General features: G+C 47.5%; 2 pseudogenes; one reads left to right on the top strand and one right to left on the bottom strand.

Moving 5' to 3' along the window:
- Positions 1 to 7,046: 7,046 nt before the first annotated feature.
- The window catches only part of LOC110307435 (protein NDRG3-like), a 38,022-nt pseudogene continuing 26,811 nt past the window's right edge, over positions 7,047 to 18,257 (bottom strand).
- LOC110289835 (NADH dehydrogenase [ubiquinone] 1 beta subcomplex subunit 8, mitochondrial pseudogene) lies at positions 7,667 to 8,175 on the top strand (annotated as a pseudogene).

Here is an 18,257-nt window from a genome sequence, read left to right as displayed (position 1 = left end):
GCTTCTTATGTATTTCATTCCTGGAAACACCATGATTGACTAGCCAGTACCAAAGGTCCAGGCGAGTCATGCCATTATAAATTTCACCTTTCCTGTGCTGACTGTTACTGGGTCTGTCATTATAAACATTCTTTTGCCTACGCTGTCCATTATAATAACTAGGATCACCTTGTCTCCGGCGATTCAATGCTGCCACCTGGCCCTTGTTACCTCGGAATCCAACTAAACCCAGTGAATTTAATTCATCTAATTGAGCAGAAGCATCTCCAATGCTAAGATCTGGCACAAGGAAAAGGGAAAGAACAAAACCCTTCAAATGTGCTGGTGCCCCTCTCACCAATTTGCGTCTTATAGAGCTGGTGAAGGGCATATCTTCTGGACCTTCCCATTGTGGACAATTAGGCTTTACACAATATATCCACTCTAGCATTGCAATTTCCCTAAGTCTTAAAATCCCTTCATCAACACTAAGCCATGGAATATCAGGCATCTCCAAGTCATTTCCAGTAGGCCATCTTTTGATAAACACCTCAGCCAACCATTCAAACAAACTTTTGACACCTTTTTTAACCATGCGAGCTTCCGTATTAAACCTAGAATCTCTACTCAGAGGGCCCATGTCAATAAACTCAGCCTGCTCTAGTTTTATGTTCCTTCCACCCTTATCCCACACCCTTAAAATCCATTCCCACACATATTCACCAGGTTGCTGTTTGAATGAATTAGCAAACTCATTAAGCTCCTTAGTAGTGTAGCGAATTTCCTCATGGACTACACTTTCTACCTCCCCTCTAGGAGCCTGTTTTGCTTTGAGTCTGGTTACAGGTCTAGAAGAAACTATTGGTGGGCCTTGAGAAACATCAGTAGTGAAAGTCATTGCTGGTTTATCAGACTTTGCAAAATTAATTTCCTCATGTGGGGAAGGCATTATTTCAAGGGGTGGGGCTGAGGGTACTACTTCCTCAGGTGGGGCAAACCCTTGAGAATCTGAAGATTCAAAATTCTCAGCTTCAACATGGTCTTCCCACACATCCCCGTCCCAAGTTATAGGATCCCATTCTTTGCCAATTAGTGCCCTTACTTTAACTGTCGACACATTCTGAGGCTGAGACTTAAATTTTCGCTGTAGTTCAGCCAACCTTACAATGAGGGTTTCAGTTTGATTTTCTGCAACTTGAGCTCTATTGCTGCAAGAGAGAAGATTCTCTTCAAGGACACACTTAGCAACTTTTAGATCGTTTACTTGTGTCTGGAGCCTTTCGATTTTATCACACAACTCCTTCCTTTCATTCATCATTTTTTCCCCAGATACTAAGAGCAGCCAGCCAGTAAAATCATTTTCTGATTTTTTCCCCATCTTGTAGAAAGCTTTGTGCACTGAATCACCTAATTCATTAAGAAAATCAAGGGCATTAGCTTCTTTAAGTTTGAAATATAGTTTCAACCATGGGTCTTCAAAATTCTCTGAGCTCCCAGGAGGGAGAGAATCTGGAGAGGTTTCAGTAGTTGAAAGTGCTGGTGGCTCAACAAGCCAATTCCAGTATTTTAAAAGATTCATCCTTGTACTTCTGTTACTCTAGAACCACTCCTGGTACCAAATTCTGTATTAGTCAGGGTTCTCTAGAGTCACAGAACTTATGGATAGTCTCTATATAGTAAAAGAATTTATTGATGACTTACAGTCCGCAGCCCAATTCCCAACAATGGTTCAGTCGCAGCTGTGAATGGAAGTTCAAGGATCTAGCAGTTACTCAGTCTCACACGGCCAGCAGGCGAAGGAGCAAGAGCTAGACTCCCTTCTTCCAATGTCCTTATATTGTCTCCAGCAGAAGGTGTAGCCCAGATTAAAGGTGTGTTCCACCACACTTTTAATCCCAGATGAAAGGTGTAGCCCAGATTAAATCTCCTTAAACTCGGAGATTTAATCTTCTGGAATCCAGAGCCACTATGTCTCAAGATCTCCATACCAAGATCCAGATAAGGATCTCCAAGCCTCCAGATAAGGGTCACTGGTGAGCCTTCCAATTCTGGATTGTAGTTCATTCCAAATATAGTCAAGTTGACAACCAAGAATAGCCACTACATTAACTATTATATGTAAGTACACTGTAGCTGTACTTTAGACACACAAGAAGAGGGCATCGGATCCCATTACAGATGGTTGTGAGCCACCATGTGGTTGCTGGGAATTGAACTCAGGACCTACAGAAGAGCAGTCAGTGCTCTTAACTGCTGAGCCATCTCTCCAGCCCTGGAAATGATTCTCTGTGTCCCATCCTTTCTACGTAGTGGCCTTTCTCCACTCAAGTCTTCTGAGCCCTTTCTTATAAATCCTGTCCATGGGTTAGCCCACCTTTTTCTTTCTCTTTGGGTCTGTCTGGTCCCCACCCTTTCTCTGGGAGCTTCAGCCTTCCTTCCTTTCTTTCTTTCTTTCTTTCTTTCTTTCTTTCTTTCTTTCTTTCTTTCTTTCTTTTTTGGGTTTTTTTTTTTTTTTTTGGTTTTCCGAGACAGAGTTTCTCTGTATAGCCCTGACTGTCCTGGAACTCACTCTGTAGACCAAGCTGGCCTCGAACTCAGAAATCCACCTGCCTCTGCCTCCCAAGGGCTGGGATTACAGACATTCGCCACCACTGCCCAGCTTGCTTCAGCTTTTCTTGATGATCCTCCTCTGAATTCCTATGGACTGATGGACTGGAGAAGCATCCATTTCGTAGGCCTGAGGTCACAGGGACAGTCTAGGTGGTGGCAGGGACAGTCAGAAAACGCTGAGCTCTCTTCAGGCATGTCAGGCACACTGGGGTTGGAGGTGGGCCAAGGAGGAACAAAGAGGTCTTGGGATGGGAGTCACAAGCAGAGGTGACATTGGTGCCAATGGCACTGGGTTAGACTGCTGGGAGTCTGTCAGTCTTTGTGACATAGTGGTGGCTTGCAAGGCTCTGAGGGACTGACTGACTGGTCACTTCCCTTCTTGGTGCCCCTTTCCTCATCTGAGAACCAGGGACAGCCACACCCAACATTTGGGTCTGGGAGATAGGGCCCTGGGAAGCCAGCCTTGGGAGCACTCTTCCTTCCTGGCTTGAATGTTCTCGGTGACAAACTCCCCCTGGAAACCTTCCTTTTCACCTTTCCGTTGTGTTCTTTCATGGTTTCTTTTTGTTTGTTTTGGTTTTTATGAGACTATGAACTGGGGACTATGTCCCCTAGGTTGTCCCCAAACTCTTGGGTTTACGTGATCCTCTTGCTTCCTAGTCCTGTGACTGTCAGCAGGCTCAATTAGAGTGTTTGTGCAGTCTGCCATTACCCTCTAGTCCCATGCCCCGTCCTCAGCATTCAGTTAGGCCACGGAAGGCCTCAGCCCACACCAACAGAGTGAACCAAACTGAGCAGCGTGCTCTGCAGTGTCTGGTCCTCAGGCTAAGCAGATTCTTCTTAGAAAAAGCTGCTTTTCCAACACTGTGGAAAAGTTGAGCACTCTGGGTTTTCTTATCCTTTTCAGATAGTCTCATTACTTTCAGCAGGACAAGATGTAATTTCACCTGCTTGGTTCCATTCAGCTGGCCAGGCACTGCCAAGGGTTCACGGTTGGCAGGAGCAGCTCACAGACTAGCATGAAGACACAGTGGGTGTCTTCCTTACCCTAGAGACACACGTTGCCTGGATGAGGGTGTTGCTCATTAATGCCATGGGATGACATCCAAGTCCTGGAATTGTCCCTACTGAGTAGAGACAGGGCCTTGTAGGGATGACAATTTCTCTGTGCTAGCCCCCAACCCAACCTGTCTTGCAGCCCTGTGTCATCATCTGAAGAAACAGCATTTGTCTTTGCTGCCTCTGTGCTGGAGCTCAGTATCCACAGCACAGAGTTCAGGAACACCAGGCAGGCTGGTGCCCCAGGACTGGCTCTGGACAGCCCCTTCCTCTCAGACTTTGGGGACTCGGCAGCTTTGACGAGGATGGTGGTTCTGCTGCCTCCTGGAGGCTGGCATTTGCTCACTGCCAGGGCAACTCTCCCATCTGAGCTGCCCCGAGGACGAGGTTCAGGCTTAACTGCATGGCTTTATGCCTGCCATGGGTAGCATGGGGGACTAACTCAGAGCAGCTGTGTGACCTCAGACACAGCATGCAGCTTGGGGTGTCTCCTGTGATGAGGGCTCCTAACGCTGACTCGGGCTCACTCTGCAGGGTCAGAGGGAGGATTGGAGGTGATCAACTTTCTTGCTCTACTGCAGCAAGACCACAACCTTTAGGACCCTTGGGCCACAGCGGACCTGCTCTTTGTTGGACCCCTCCGGGACTCTGCAACATTCTCTTCCTGGTCTGGCCAAGGCATGGTAACTAATGGGGAAGATGTGGCCTAGGCAGTGGCCTTGAGGCCGAGGCCGAACATGTGCTGGCCACATTTGCACAAGAGATCAGATCACTTGGCCCACATCTGAGCAACATCCTCTGTGCTTAGGCGCTGTCTGTGGTGTCCCGGCGACAGGGTGGGCAGAGTGCTGGGGAAAGGCAGCAGAAACTGCACAGCACCCAGGCTGCCCTGCTTCTCTCTAACCCCCTTTTCACTGCGATGACCTCGTGTGGAGGATGAGCTGCCTGCTGCTCAGGCAGAGGTGAGATAGTGCAGGGCTGGGAGGGCCGGGGATTTTGTGGGCTTGATTTTGCATCTGGGAACTGAGCGCAGAGGCTCAGTGATCTGTTTCCTCAGGTTTGCGCCTTTTCAGGCTGAGACCTGCACCCTGTGAGAGCAACTGAGATGCTGCAGGTGACAGTAATCTAGAGCCCGTTCCTTCACTGTAAGATTCTTGGTCCAGGAGAGGAAAGCAAGCAGCACAGAAGAGGCCTCGGAGGTGTGAGGTCTTAGGAAAAGTTTCCTGGAGGTAGTCAGACTCTCTGGAGGCGAGCCTACTGTGTCTCTGTGGATCCTAGAGACCTCCTTGTGCAGCTAGCCGCCAGCCATCCTCCTGGAGCACGACTACAAAGCTCACTCCCAGTCCGAGAGGACTCTCTTTTCCACCTGACCCAAGTCCACCAGGAAACAAAACAAGCATACTTACAGGTTTGCCATCAGACGTTTGATGAGGGTAGTCAGCCAACGTGCGCACTGACCCGACAGGTCAGGCCTTTGCAGGTCCTGAGGTGGTCGGCATCTCAGGCCCCAGCAGCCTGGAGGATTCTGGTCTCCAGAAAGTAGTCAGAGTAGGCTGAGGTACTGAAGTGATCGAGCTTCTTTGTCAGCAGGCAGTCTCCACGAAACTAGCACAGCAGTCCTCTGCTTCTCAGAGAAACCAGCACCCAGCACAGCAGGGACAAAGAGCGTGGCCTAGGGACCTGAGCCCGTGTAGACCCAGGTGCTACTGCTCCTCAGAGCTCTAGCTCCCAGCTGCAGGCTCTGTGGTTCTCACAGCCCCACATTCTCCCCGCCTCTATTTCCTCTGACGCATCACATCATAGCCCATGGAGGAACCACCTTGCCCCTTTCCTGTTTCTAGGGAGCAGCTGCTCCCCACACCCCCACACCCCCACACCCCCTCCCCATGCCTCAGGCTGAAGGTCCTTCTTGGCTTTTCGGCTCCATCTGGTCCAAGAAATAAAGGCATGGGGAGAGATGAGTGGGAGTTTCCCCTGCAGACCTGGCCACAGGAATCACCGGAGCAGCCTTTGCAATTCTGAGTTCAAATATTCAGAAGGCACTACGCATAGGGATCACTTGGGATCTTCAATTATAGACTCTGAAGTGGGGCTCATTTCTGGTCCCGTGGGATAGCTGGGTGGATAAAGATGCTTCCTACCGAGTCTGATGACCCAGTGCGATCCTCGGGACCCAGTGGTGGAAGGAGAGAACTGACTTCTGAAAGTTGCCTTCGGACCTCTCCTTGAGCATATCAATGAATATCAGTGAATATCAATGAATGATGGGAGCGGGGCGGGGGGGGGGGCGATTTCTAACAAGCTTATGGGTAATGCCCATGTTGTTGGTGTAGAAACTGTATTTTGAAAATTCAGATTTGGGACTGATATGTAGTTTAGTAATAGGTATGTGCTTATTATGTCCTAGACCCTGCGTTCAATCCCAAGCACCTGAAAGATCAATGAGATTGGTCTTCAGAATACGGTAACCACAGTATCAGCCAGGAGATACTCAGGTATGCAGCTTGTCTCAGATCCAGTGCGTCAAAACATGCCCTGGTCGTGCCAAGGACCAGCTTCAGCTTGGAGAGGGATTCCTGAGAGAAGGGGTGTCTGGGAGCAGCAAAAAGGAAGACTCAGGGTCAAATGGTGAGTTACAAGCTGACGGTCTATGTTCTGCTTGAGACAGCTTTCCAGATAGTAAGCGTTCTCTCTCTTTCTCTCTCTCTCTCTCTCTCTGTTCTGCCCAAGACAGCTTTCTCTTGCTATTCTAAAAACTCTCTGGATAGCTCATCTCTTCCAGACCAAAAGTGCAATCTTTTATTTACACATCAATTCAATCAGGTTCCCTTGTGATATCCCAGGAATCAGCATCCCAGGACCCGGCTCCTTGATTGTTAGAAAGACAGCAAGCAGGACTGGAGAGATGGCTCAGTGGGTAAGAGCACTCACTGACTGCTCTTCCAGAGGTCCTGAGTTTAATTCCCATGGTGGCTCACAACTATTGGTAATGGGATCTAATGCCCTCTTCTGGTGTGTCTGAAGATAGCCACAGTTCGTTCTCTTCTCTCTCTCTCTCTCTCTCTCTCTCAACATAGTAATATTTCTATGTATATTCCTGTGTATATGTCCGTGGGGGTATGCATACCACATATGGCAAGTGAGAGCCATACTGTCACCTTTTCTGGAACTGAGGGAATGGAGAACCACTTTCCATCAGACCAGGAACACTTCCTGCTGACGCGTGGGTGTCTGGTAAGTGGAATCAGATGCTACAGTGACAGCACTTTCTCTCTGCAGGGCACTAGATCTCATTACTGATGGTTGTGAGTTACCATGGGGTTGCTGGGAATTGAACTCAGGACCTCTGAAAGAGTAGTCAGTATTCCTAACCACTGAGCCATCTCTCCAGCCCCCTCTCAGAGTTCTTGAGTTCCATCTGACTGACTGCTCGTCACAGGCTGGCTGAAATAAATTTTTTCAGTTCCAATGTTACTGGGGGCCAAGTGGGTTTGTGATCAGGCGAGCCGGGTCATGCTGGCAGATGGTACTGTAACAAAGAACCAAGAGATCAGGAGGAGGAGCCTGGTGGAGCTCAGATACTCTACAAGGTTCAGCAAAGACTTTCCCTTTCCCAGCCCCCCTAAGATGGTGCCCAGGGTGACATAAGGTCCCCCCACTCTGCACTATCTGCTGCAGGTGAGTGACTGTATGGAAGGCTGCTTTGACCCTCTGCATCTGTATTCTCCTCAGAGTCTCCTTTAGAGTAGGACAGGAAACCCTACAGAGTAGAGCCTTTTAGCTGTGCCCACGCCATTCATACAGTGATTAGGAGGTGGTTCTGGGAACAGACACTGGTCAGCAAAACCTGCAGTGCATGCAAGACTAATCGAAAGAAAGAAAGAAAGAAAGAAAGAAAGAAAGAAAGAAAGAAAGGAAGGAAGGAAGGAAGAAGGAAAGAAAGAAAGAAAGAAAGAAAGAAAGAAAGAAAGAAAGAAAGAAAGAAAGAAAGAAAGAAAGAAAGAAAGAGAAAGTAAAGATGGCAGCTACTCGGGCTGCAGCCCTGGGAGTCTGATGCCTGCAAAGGACAACCCACGTTGTGGTGCCACTGGAGGCTCGGAGAGCCTTCCACATGACCAAGGACATGTTGCCGAGGTTTAGGATCCCAGAGGAATGGGCCGAGGCCGCCAAGATGTATAATATGTGTGTGGAAGACTCCGAGCCATACCCAGATGATGGCATGGGGTATGGTGACCACCCAGTGCTCCCCAACAATCACAGCATGAGAGGGATCCATGGTATGAATGGGACCTAGACGTGTACATCAGGAATCCTGTGGACACATCTCCTACACCTGTGTCCTGGGATGTCATGTGTAAACATCTCTTCAGCTTCGTGGCTCTCATAGTTTTCATGTTCTGGGTAGGAGACATGTTCCCTTCCTACCAGCCTGTGGGTCCAAAGCAGTAACCTTACAATAATCTGTACTTGGAGCGAGGCGGTGATCCTACCAAAGAGCCTGAGCCCCTGGTTCACTGTGATATCTGAGAAGGCTTGATGGGCTTTTGTGCCCTCGTTCCTAGAGGTTTAACCTTAATGAAATCCCTAATAAAGCTCAGTGCTGTGGAGAGAGAGAGAGAGAGAGAGAGAGAGAGAGAGAGAGAGAGAGAGAGAGAGAGAGAAAGGGAAACAGACATAAGTCCAATACAGGGAGATTGCTCTCCATTCCCAAGGGCTGCCCAGCTAAGGCAGGTGCTGATGAGGCTCTGCCCAGCTCATATGCATGCGCAGGTAAATGTTCCACTCCCTCTTGGTTTTCACTCTAAGTCTGATTAGTTTTTGATGGGTTATAGACCCAGAACTGTGGGCTCTCAGCGTCAAACTCACCCCATCATAAATAAATCGAGTCCATTCCCTGCAAAAAGTACTTGAAGGCCTGGGTGAGCTTCCCAGGCTGTGGGGACAAACAAAGACGCCATTAATTTCTGCGTAGATAGAGAGGTAGCAATGTGTGTGTGTGTGTGTATGTGTGTGTATGTATTTGTGTGTGTGTAACTGTGTGTGTGTATGTATTTGTGTGTGTGTATGCGTGTGTATGTGTGAGTATGCGTGTGTATGTGTGTGTATGTGTGTGTGTATGTATGTGTGTATGTGTATGTGTGTGTATGTGTGTGTGTTTGTGTGTATGTGTGTATGTGTGTGTGTATGTGTATGTGTGTATGTGTGTGTGTATGTGTGTGTGTTTGTGTGTGTGTGTGTGTGTATGTGTGTAACTATTATGAACACTTCCTTCCTTACCTGAACTACTTGGGGCAGTCCTCCACAGTCTGCCATCTAGAAGAGGAAGAACACCTAAGTCAGTGGACCTCCGCTGAGCCGAGTGCCCTCAATACTCTCCTTTCATAGGGGATATATATACATACACACACACACATATACACACATATATACATATACACATGCATATATATGGAGAGGGAGGGAGGATCTCCAACTCTCTATGTAGACTAGGCTGGCTTCAAACTCACAGAAATCCTCCTGCCTCTGCCTCCTGGATGCTGGTATTAAAGATATGCCCCACTCTGCCCAGCTTTGACTTGTCTCTATTTAAAGGGATCCGAGTCCCATGGTTTCATTGCTAGAATTAACTTTTTTAAAAAAGATTTATTTATTTACTTATTTATTATATGTAAGTACACTGTAGCTGTCTTCAGAAACCCCAGAAGAGGGCATCAGATCTCATTACAGATGGTTGTGAGCCACCATGTGGTTGCTGGGATTTGAACTCAGGACCTCCGGAAGAGCAGTCAGTGCTCTTAACCGCTGAGCCATTCTCCAGCCCTAGAATTAACTTTTTATTTAAAACTATTTTATTTAAAAGGGAGCTATTATTGAAGATAATGAATGCCACAAAGAGCCCAAGAGTTCGAGGCTGGGCCTGAACATGGTTGATTCAGTGCCTGCTATGCAAACATGAGGACCAGGGTTCATATCCCCAACAGCCTCAGTGATGCTTGTCTATCATCTTGTGCTTGGAAACAAAGGGCAGAGAGGCATGTCTGCTTGTTGGCCTAGATGAATCTATGAGTATTGGCATTTTGTCTAGGCTCCGCCCCACAGTTACCTGGCAACAGCCAGGTGTGCCTGACTCACTATAAAAAGGGCTGCTGGCCCCCTCCTCCCTGTCTTGCTTTCTTGCTCCTGCTCTGTCCCCTTGCCCCTGCTCCCCTTCTCTGCCCCCACCTCTCTTTCTCTTCTCTTCTCTTCTCTTCTCTTCTCTTCTCTTCTCTTCTCTTCTCTTCTCTTCTCTTCTCTTCTCTTCTCTTCTCTTCTCTTTCTTCCTCTTTCTCTTCCTCCCCTCCCCTCCCCTTCTCTCTCTCTCTCTCTCTCTCTCTCTTTCTCTCTCCCTCTCTCTCTCTTTCTCTCTCTCTCTGCCTTTTTCTGTCTCTACTCCCTCAGCTCCCCTCCCCATGCCCTGAATAAACTCTATTCTATACTATACTGTCAAGGGGCTGGTCCCTCAGGGGGAAGGGATGCCTCAGCATGGGCCGGCCAAGGTCCCCTCTTCCCTCACACCTGACTGCACACCCACCAAACATATTCCTTCTCTCTTTATGTTTATAAAACACAACAATGAGAGACCCTGTCTCAGGGCTGGAGAGATGATTCAGTGATTAAAAGCAGTTAATGCTCTTGCACGGGACCCAGATTCACTTCTCAGCAGCCACATGGTGGCTCAAAAACATCTGACTGGGGTGGGGGAGCGTGGGGGGGACTTTTGGGATAGCATTGGAAATGTAAATGAAATAAATACCTAATTTTAAAAAATTCTAAAAGAAAAAAAAAAACATCTGACTGCAGTTTCCAGGCATCTGGTGCCTCTTCTGACCTCCACAGGCGTGTACATGGTTCACATAATAAACTCTCACAGGTACATACATACATACAATATACATACATATACACATAAAATAAATATTAAAAAGAGAAAGGCCCTATCTCAAAATATAAGGCGGAGAGGCATGCATAGTACCCTACACTTTTAATCCCAGCATTTGGCAGAGGCAGGCTGATCTCTGTGTTCAAGTTCAAGACCAGCCTGGCCCATGTAGTAAGATTCATAGCTAAGGTTCCATAATGTGATCCTGTCTCAAAACAAACCAAAGTAGAGAATGACCAAGGAATACACTCAGTGTTGGCCTCTAGCCCCACACATTTGCATGTGCACTTCCAGGCATGTTTGTACACATAGAGTATAACATATCCCACCCCCCCAAACACACATGCATGCATGTACATATAAAGTATGAGATTAACAAGAAACCTCCTTACAGTTCAAGGAGTAAGATGAGAAATCCATATTCTCACAAATATATAAGAGACTTGACTGGCAAAGGATTTGTTTTAATGATGGCCAAGCTTCTGTGGTAAGAGCCTGTGCCTGCTGGGCTGTCTCACTGGACAAGGAGACACTATTCATACACTGACAGCTATCAAATCTCTCGGCATCTGTCTGTCTGCCGCAGGTACCATCAGCTGTGCTCTGTGGCTGTGGATGGGAGTGAGAACCTAGACCACATCTGTGGCCATCATAAAGTGCTGTTTGTGGTTTGCAATATTGATTCAAGTCTGCAATGAAAAGCTAATTTGAAGCCGCAGACTTTTAATCCATACTTTAGAGAAGCCCATCAATCACCTGCAGTCCAGAGAGCCAGGCCTATGGGTGTGCTGAGAGCTGCGTGTTGCTATGGCAACAGGGCTTCCCTCTGACACACACTGGAGAGAGAGAGAGAGAGAGAGAGAGAGAGAGAGAGAGAGAGAGAGAGAGAGAGAAGAAGGCGGGAACCCTGCGGATGATGGAGTCGGAGCAGTGGGCCACTTTCCTAAACACGGAAACACACGAGCAGAGATGCCAGTTTGGATAATGCTCAGCCAGATCTTCTGTCGGGGACATTAACAGGGGAATTTTTTTTGGGGGGGGGGACCAAGATGTTACTATATAGCTCTGGCTCTGGCTGGCCTTGAGCTCACAGACACTTTCCTGCCTGTGCCTTCAGAATGCTGGGATTAAAGGTGTGTGCCACCATGCTCGGCCAATGGGGAGAATCTTTTTTTCTTTTTTTAGATTAAGCCTTGAATTTTATTACTTAAAAAAGCTCCATATTCATTTCACTTTCTGACCTTGTGCTGTGCCTTTAATACTTTCACGATTCTCTGCTCCTCAATAAGGAAGCACTCTTGATCCTGTCTCGGACACACTCAGCATGCATTGACTCCCTCCGGCTCCGCTGATCTTGCTCTGTTCTAGACAATCTCACAAGGACTTTAGGTCTCACAGCATGACACCCTGGAAGTCTGCCTGGGCACACACCACATGTGGATTTGGTGTTTTCCCAGCCTTCTTGGTATAAAGGTGAACAGTCCTGTTGTCAGGGGGTTGAGAAGCCTAGGAGAGCCTACAATGGGATGTCAAATGCTGGACCATTTTGAGTGCCCCCATGCACCATCCTGGAAGAAAGAAAAAAGGATAATGGGGGTTGGGGGGGGGGGAATCTTCACACCAGCTCCCAAATCTAGGTCAAGAGTGACTATCTGCAGGCCAGCTGTGCTGGTGCATGCCCTTAATCCCAGCAACTCCCAGGGATTTGGATCTCTGTTAGTTCGAGGCCAGCCTAGTCTACATAGTGAGTTTTGGGCTGGCCAGGACAATGTAGAGAGACTGTCTCAAAAAATAAAAAATAAAGGAGTTGCTGTCTAGACTGGGGATATAGGATTGGTAGGTGGGCCCAGCACTCACAAAGCCTAGGGCTTGATCCCCAAGGTCCCCAGCACTGCAAAAATCGCAAGCAGTGTCCACACCTGTGAGCCAAGCATCGGCAGGGGAAGCAGGAGGATTGGAAGAGAAACTCAAGACCAGCTTCAGTAACGAGGCAACTTTGTGGCCCTTCTGGGATACATGAGACCTTTCCCTTGAAAAAGAGTCCCTGTCTACCTGCTTAGAGTGCACCTATCCTAATGATCAGAACATCTCTGGAATTTTCTTACTACTGTAGCAAGATTAAGACTGTAAAGACATTTCCATCCTATTTTAATTCTCTCAATAACACTGAATTATTAATTTTTTAAAAATATATTTTCTCTTTTAAAAGAACCATGGACTACTCCTCTTCCCCCACCCCCCACCTCCCGGACAGGCTGTTACTGTGTAGCCTTGGTTGTCCTGGCACTCACTCTGTAGACCAGGCTGGCCTCGAACACAGAGCTCCACTTGCGTCTGCCTCCTGAGTGCTGGGATCTTAATGCTATAAAGCAGTACAGGACAAAGATACCAATACTTTCACCATACATTATCTTTTATACTCAGATGATTCTGAGTGATTTCATATTTTTTTTTCTTCTGTTTCTTCTGTTTTCCAGTATCTATGAGGGCTGTGGTGGTTTGAAATAGACTGGCCTCCATAGGCTTACATGTATGAATACTTGGTCTCCAGTTGATAGAACTATTTAGGAAGTATTAGGGAGTGTGGCCTTGTCAGAGGAGGTACGTTACTGGGAGTAGGTTCTTAGGTTTCAGAAGGCTGTATGTACCATTCCTAGTATGTTCTCTGCCTCCTATTTGTGGATCAGGGTGTGTGGGCTCAGCTGTTCCTGCTGCCGTGCCTTTGCGCCCAATTGAACACTTTCTTTGATAAATTGCCTTGGTCACAGTGTTTCACTGCAGCAATAGAAACGTATCTCACACAGGGAGAATAAACTGAGGACATTTTGATTCTTTTTGTTTAAAACAGCAACTCACTCCTAAGGAGAAGCTTCCTTGGAAACACCCTCATGGGGATCAAGCTAACTCACTCACGAGTGGTTGGCAGCGATAGAGGACATATGACCTTCAGTAAAGTTGCAATTATAGGGTGGAGGCTGGAATTACATTCAACCTTTAAAAAACAAACAACGGAGAAAACGATTTTATTAGCTGTTAGGAAGAGAATCTGCAGCCTGGCATGGGAATGATCCTACAAGATCAACAGCTCAGTTTGCTGCTGGCCAACCCACTCAGACAGAAGACGACGCCCAGACTGCGAGCCTTCAAGTGACTCTTGTCACACCTGATACATCAGAATGCACCTACAGATCTGCGAGGGAGCTGCTAAGGTTGCCTCAACAGCAAAGGTAATTGCTGCCAAGCCTGGTGACCTACCTGTGTCTGATCTTCAGAGCTCAAAGGATGAAGCAGAGAAGCAATTCTGGCATGTTGGTCTCGGATCTCCACATGTGCACGAGCGTACATACACACACAGAGTAAGTAAATGTATATAAATAAATATCTGGCGAGTTCCTCTTCGCAGTCTGTTACTCTTTAATGAACAGCGTGATGACTCTAACATCCCTAAGACATGTGGGCAGGCACCTCCCTTCTAGGAGAGGTGAACAGGACTGTGGCTCCGCCCTGCTGGATCTCCTCCATGCCTTCCCAGCACAGCTGGACTAAGTTGTGTCCACTGGGCCTAAACCTGTGCTCACCTCCCTGCTCAGTCCTTCCTGCCTGGAGGGGACAGACAGACGGGCGGCTGCCACGCCCCGGCCTCTGACTCTTCGGACTCAAGGTCTCTGGCTCTCCAGTTCACATTGGATGAACCCCCCTCTTCTGTGCCTCTTCTTTTTCTTTTTTCTTTTTTTTTTTTTAATTTTTTTATTAGGTATTTTCCTCATTTACATTTCCAATGCTATCCCAAAAGTCCCCCATACCCTCCCCCCACCCCCCTTTTCTTTTTTTTTTTTATTAGCCTCTTCTTTTTCATTCCCCCTCCCAGACACACACACACAACTGAGAGCTTACTGGCTGAGGGGCAGCACACAGATATTTCAGTTCTTAACACATGCACCAAAACTCTGAAGGGCCACGTTTCTTTTTGAAGTTATCTCAGTGATGTTCCAGCCTCAAACTTGGCAGTCTTCCTTACAATAAACGATAGAATAACAACAGTCAAACCCTCATCCCCTGGTTCCACAGACCCACCGTTTTATGTCATGTACAGTACCTACCCACCATCTCCATCTTCTGCAGTACATTGTTACGACTACTAGAGAAATGGACTGCTAGGACCAGAGCCGTCAGTGCTGACAGAGCAAGGGCCAAGGAGTGGCTTTGTAGGAAACGCTTCTACTAGGAACAGGAGACCAGATGTAGTGGAAAATATTCCAAAGCTGGTTAGTGATGGTACACGCCTTTAATCCCAGCACTTGGGAAGCAGAGGCAGGCAGATCTCTGAGTTTGAGTTCAGCCTGGTTTACAGAGTGAGTTCCAGGACAGTCAGGACTACACAGAGAAACTCTGGAGAGAGAGAGAGAGAGAGAGAGAGAGAGAGAGAGAGAGAGAGAGAGAGAGAAGAAAGGATAAAAATAAAATTATTCCAAACACAAACTTACAACTGAGACCCCCAAGCTGCCATTTGGTATACTTTACATGATATACCTTACATTGTAGGCTATAAAATGTATACACACACACACACACACACACACACACACACACACACACACACCAGAAGAGGGGGCACCAGATCTCATTACAGATGGTTGTGAGCCACCATGTGGTTGCTAGGAATTGAACTCAGGACCTCTGGAAGAACAATCAGTGCTCTTAACTGCTGAGCCATCTCTCCAGCCCAAATCTGGTATATTTAATATAACCAGGGCTATGATAAAGTTTCTTTTGAGTAATGGAACACGACTGCACATCCTTCTGCTTTGTAACACTTCCCTCGTTTTCTACAGTGGGCACTCGTCACTTTTTTCTAATTCGAGATGCACTTCAGAAGGAAGCAGGGAAAGGCTATGGGCCCTTGACGGCCTTCTAGCCTGCTGGATCTGTGGTAACTTCCTCCAGGGGGAAGGCTGGCTGAGTGCCAGCAGGCTGACAAGAAATACATGGTGTTTTATTGTATGAATTGCCACAGAGTGGACAGTGGCACACAGAGCCATCAAAGACCACACTGATCAATCTGAGGAGACCTGGTGACACTTCTGGGGAACTAATTTTCAAAGTATGTCACAGTAGAACCTGGTGGATGCGATTAGACACAGCATGACCTAGTGTGATCATGTGTCTACGGTGTCGGCAGGGTGCCTGCCATACATGCTGGACTACATCAGCACCACTTACCACAGCCTCCACAGCAGGTGAATTGTCCCCCACCACCAGTAAGGTAGAACACCTAGGACCAGGGGGAAGAAGAGCACTCGGTCAGCAAGGGAGCACCAACACTGCTGAACACGGATCAGTCGTGGCAGGCAGCGACTCAGTGGGGAGACAGGCACTTACTTTAGCGTTTTCAATCTGTTATCATTTTGGCCCAGTATAGGCCTTTCGATCTCCAGGTCTCTGCGCCTAGACAAACAAAGCAGAATCAGCATCATTTACAGGAAAACCAGGGCCTTCGTGTGTCTCCTGGACATGTCCTCCAGAGTGTGATGGTCTAGGAACACTGACTGTCCTCACACCTGAGGACGGAAGGGCCCCGAGCGGTGCCCTGAGCAGCCGCTTCCATGGCACGTGTGTGCTACAGAATAAGAACAACAGGGTCTGTGGGATGCTAAGAAGCGGGAGAGCTTGAAAACTCAAGCGGCTGCACTGCTGAAATCCTCAAGGCTGACTGAATTTCCAAGTGGAAATTTTTGTAGACATGAGCCCCGTAGGAGGAGGGAAAGGCGTCCTTTTTTGTTTGGAATTGAGGAGTGGGAAGGACTTTCTTTGTAAAGGTCTAGCGCAGAATTTTACTTTCAGTGCTGGGATCAAACACAGGACCCTGTGCATTCGAGACAAGCATTCTATTAAAAGAATTTCAACTAAAAATAGGGACACCTTGGAGAGCAGGTTCAAGCCTGGCTGGGCTCCCTACTGGCTGTGTAACTCCTGGAAAGTTCTGCTGACCCCATTCCTCAGCCTTTTCCATACTCCCAGAGAGGGAAGAGGAGCCAGTCACCCTTTCACTCTGGAGAGGTCGTTCCCTGGGTAGGAGCCAGCACACCATCTTCACTCTGATGATGGAGGAAGATGTATGTAACTTCTGGGTACAGAAGCTTCTGTTTTGTATTTCAGCACCCATAGGCTACGTCTGTCTTATGCGACAATTCCAGCAAAGAGCAATTAAGACAAAGCTCAAGTCTTTTACCCTTTGTTTTTTTCTATTTGCATGGTCAAATAGCACATACAACATGTCATACAACACGGGGCAAGTTCCCTGCCTCCTTTCTCTTACAGACGTCTATTCTCTCTTTTGAACTGGGCTATGGGAATGGGTAACGCCGTACCTATCATAAGACCGCAGGAAAAGCTCTAGGTTCCTTTGGTTGATATCTTGGGCAATTTGTAGTCTGTAACTTTGAATCAGCTCCAGGTTGGTTCTCAACTCTTCCTAGAATAAGCAGAACACATATTCTAAGATATCAAGATCAGACAGAAAGCACCACACATCCGCGCACCCCACCCCTACCCCCCAGGAGGCAAGCCTTATAATCCTGGGAATACTAAATGGGATTTGCATTGGCAGGAAAAGCATCAGGAATCGTTAGGAAGATGATAATTTCAGAACAGTATGTAAATATCACCACAAAGTGTCATAGAGAAACAGAGATAAGGAAAAAGCCTGAGTGCCTTCTACAGCACGAGGATGAAGACAGCCAGGAAGATAAAATAGCTTCCTGAAATTGAAAGCCCGGAAACAATTACTCCCAGGAAACACAGCTGAGGCTCTAGCCTCAACCTGAAGACATTACAATGAGAAAACTGAATCATGGAGTTGGGAGCTCAGTCAGTGAGGACCTGCTGTGCAAACATGAGGATCTGTGACAGAGCACCCCTGAAAACTCAGACCTGAGAGACAGAGATAGGGAGATCCCTGGGGCTCCCTGGCCAGCTAGCCTTGCCTAAGCAGCCAGGAACAGGTCCCAGGGAGACTCTGACTCAACAACAGGACATCTCCCAAGGACAAACTGTCACTAAAGAAAAACACCATGCATACCCCCTCCACACACACACACACACACACACACACACTCACATACACACACATGCATGCACACACACACACTCACACACACATGCACACACACAGGCACACACACATGCACACATACGCATGCACACACACACAGGCACACACGCATGCACACACATGCACACACACACACGCATGCACACACATGAATAAACAAGAAATGGATAACATGATAGAGAGCAGTACATAAGATCGCTATCAGGCTGAAATGACTAGCCGTGGAGAGAAACTTGAGCAGCAGAGGTAAAAGGGGAAGAAATGATACTCTGAGACAGGTAGAGATTGCTATAAGGGGCAGAAGACAAATATCTCTAAATTCTTCACCTACGACCCATTAAAGCTTCCAACAGCTTTGACACTGACCACCAGATTCTGACCCAGGTCAGGGCATTTGCAGACCTGGAAGCCCTGTGCTGGATCAAGCTACAAAATCACTGGGATCTGAGAAGCCACACAAACGTCAAAGACCAGGGAGCAGTGCCACTAAAGGACAACCAAAGCAACTGCTCCCCAGCTCACTGGCTCTTAGTCGGCTCAGGCTTAGACAGCACTGATTTTGGAAGTGGCACAGCTAGG

This window comes from Mus caroli, unplaced genomic scaffold (genome assembly GCF_978045245.1).
Source record: "Mus caroli unplaced genomic scaffold, Mus_caroli_1 scaffold_2, whole genome shotgun sequence".
Classification (NCBI taxonomy): domain Eukaryota; kingdom Metazoa; phylum Chordata; class Mammalia; order Rodentia; family Muridae; genus Mus; species Mus caroli.
This window is presented reverse-complemented; position numbering and strand designations above follow the sequence as displayed.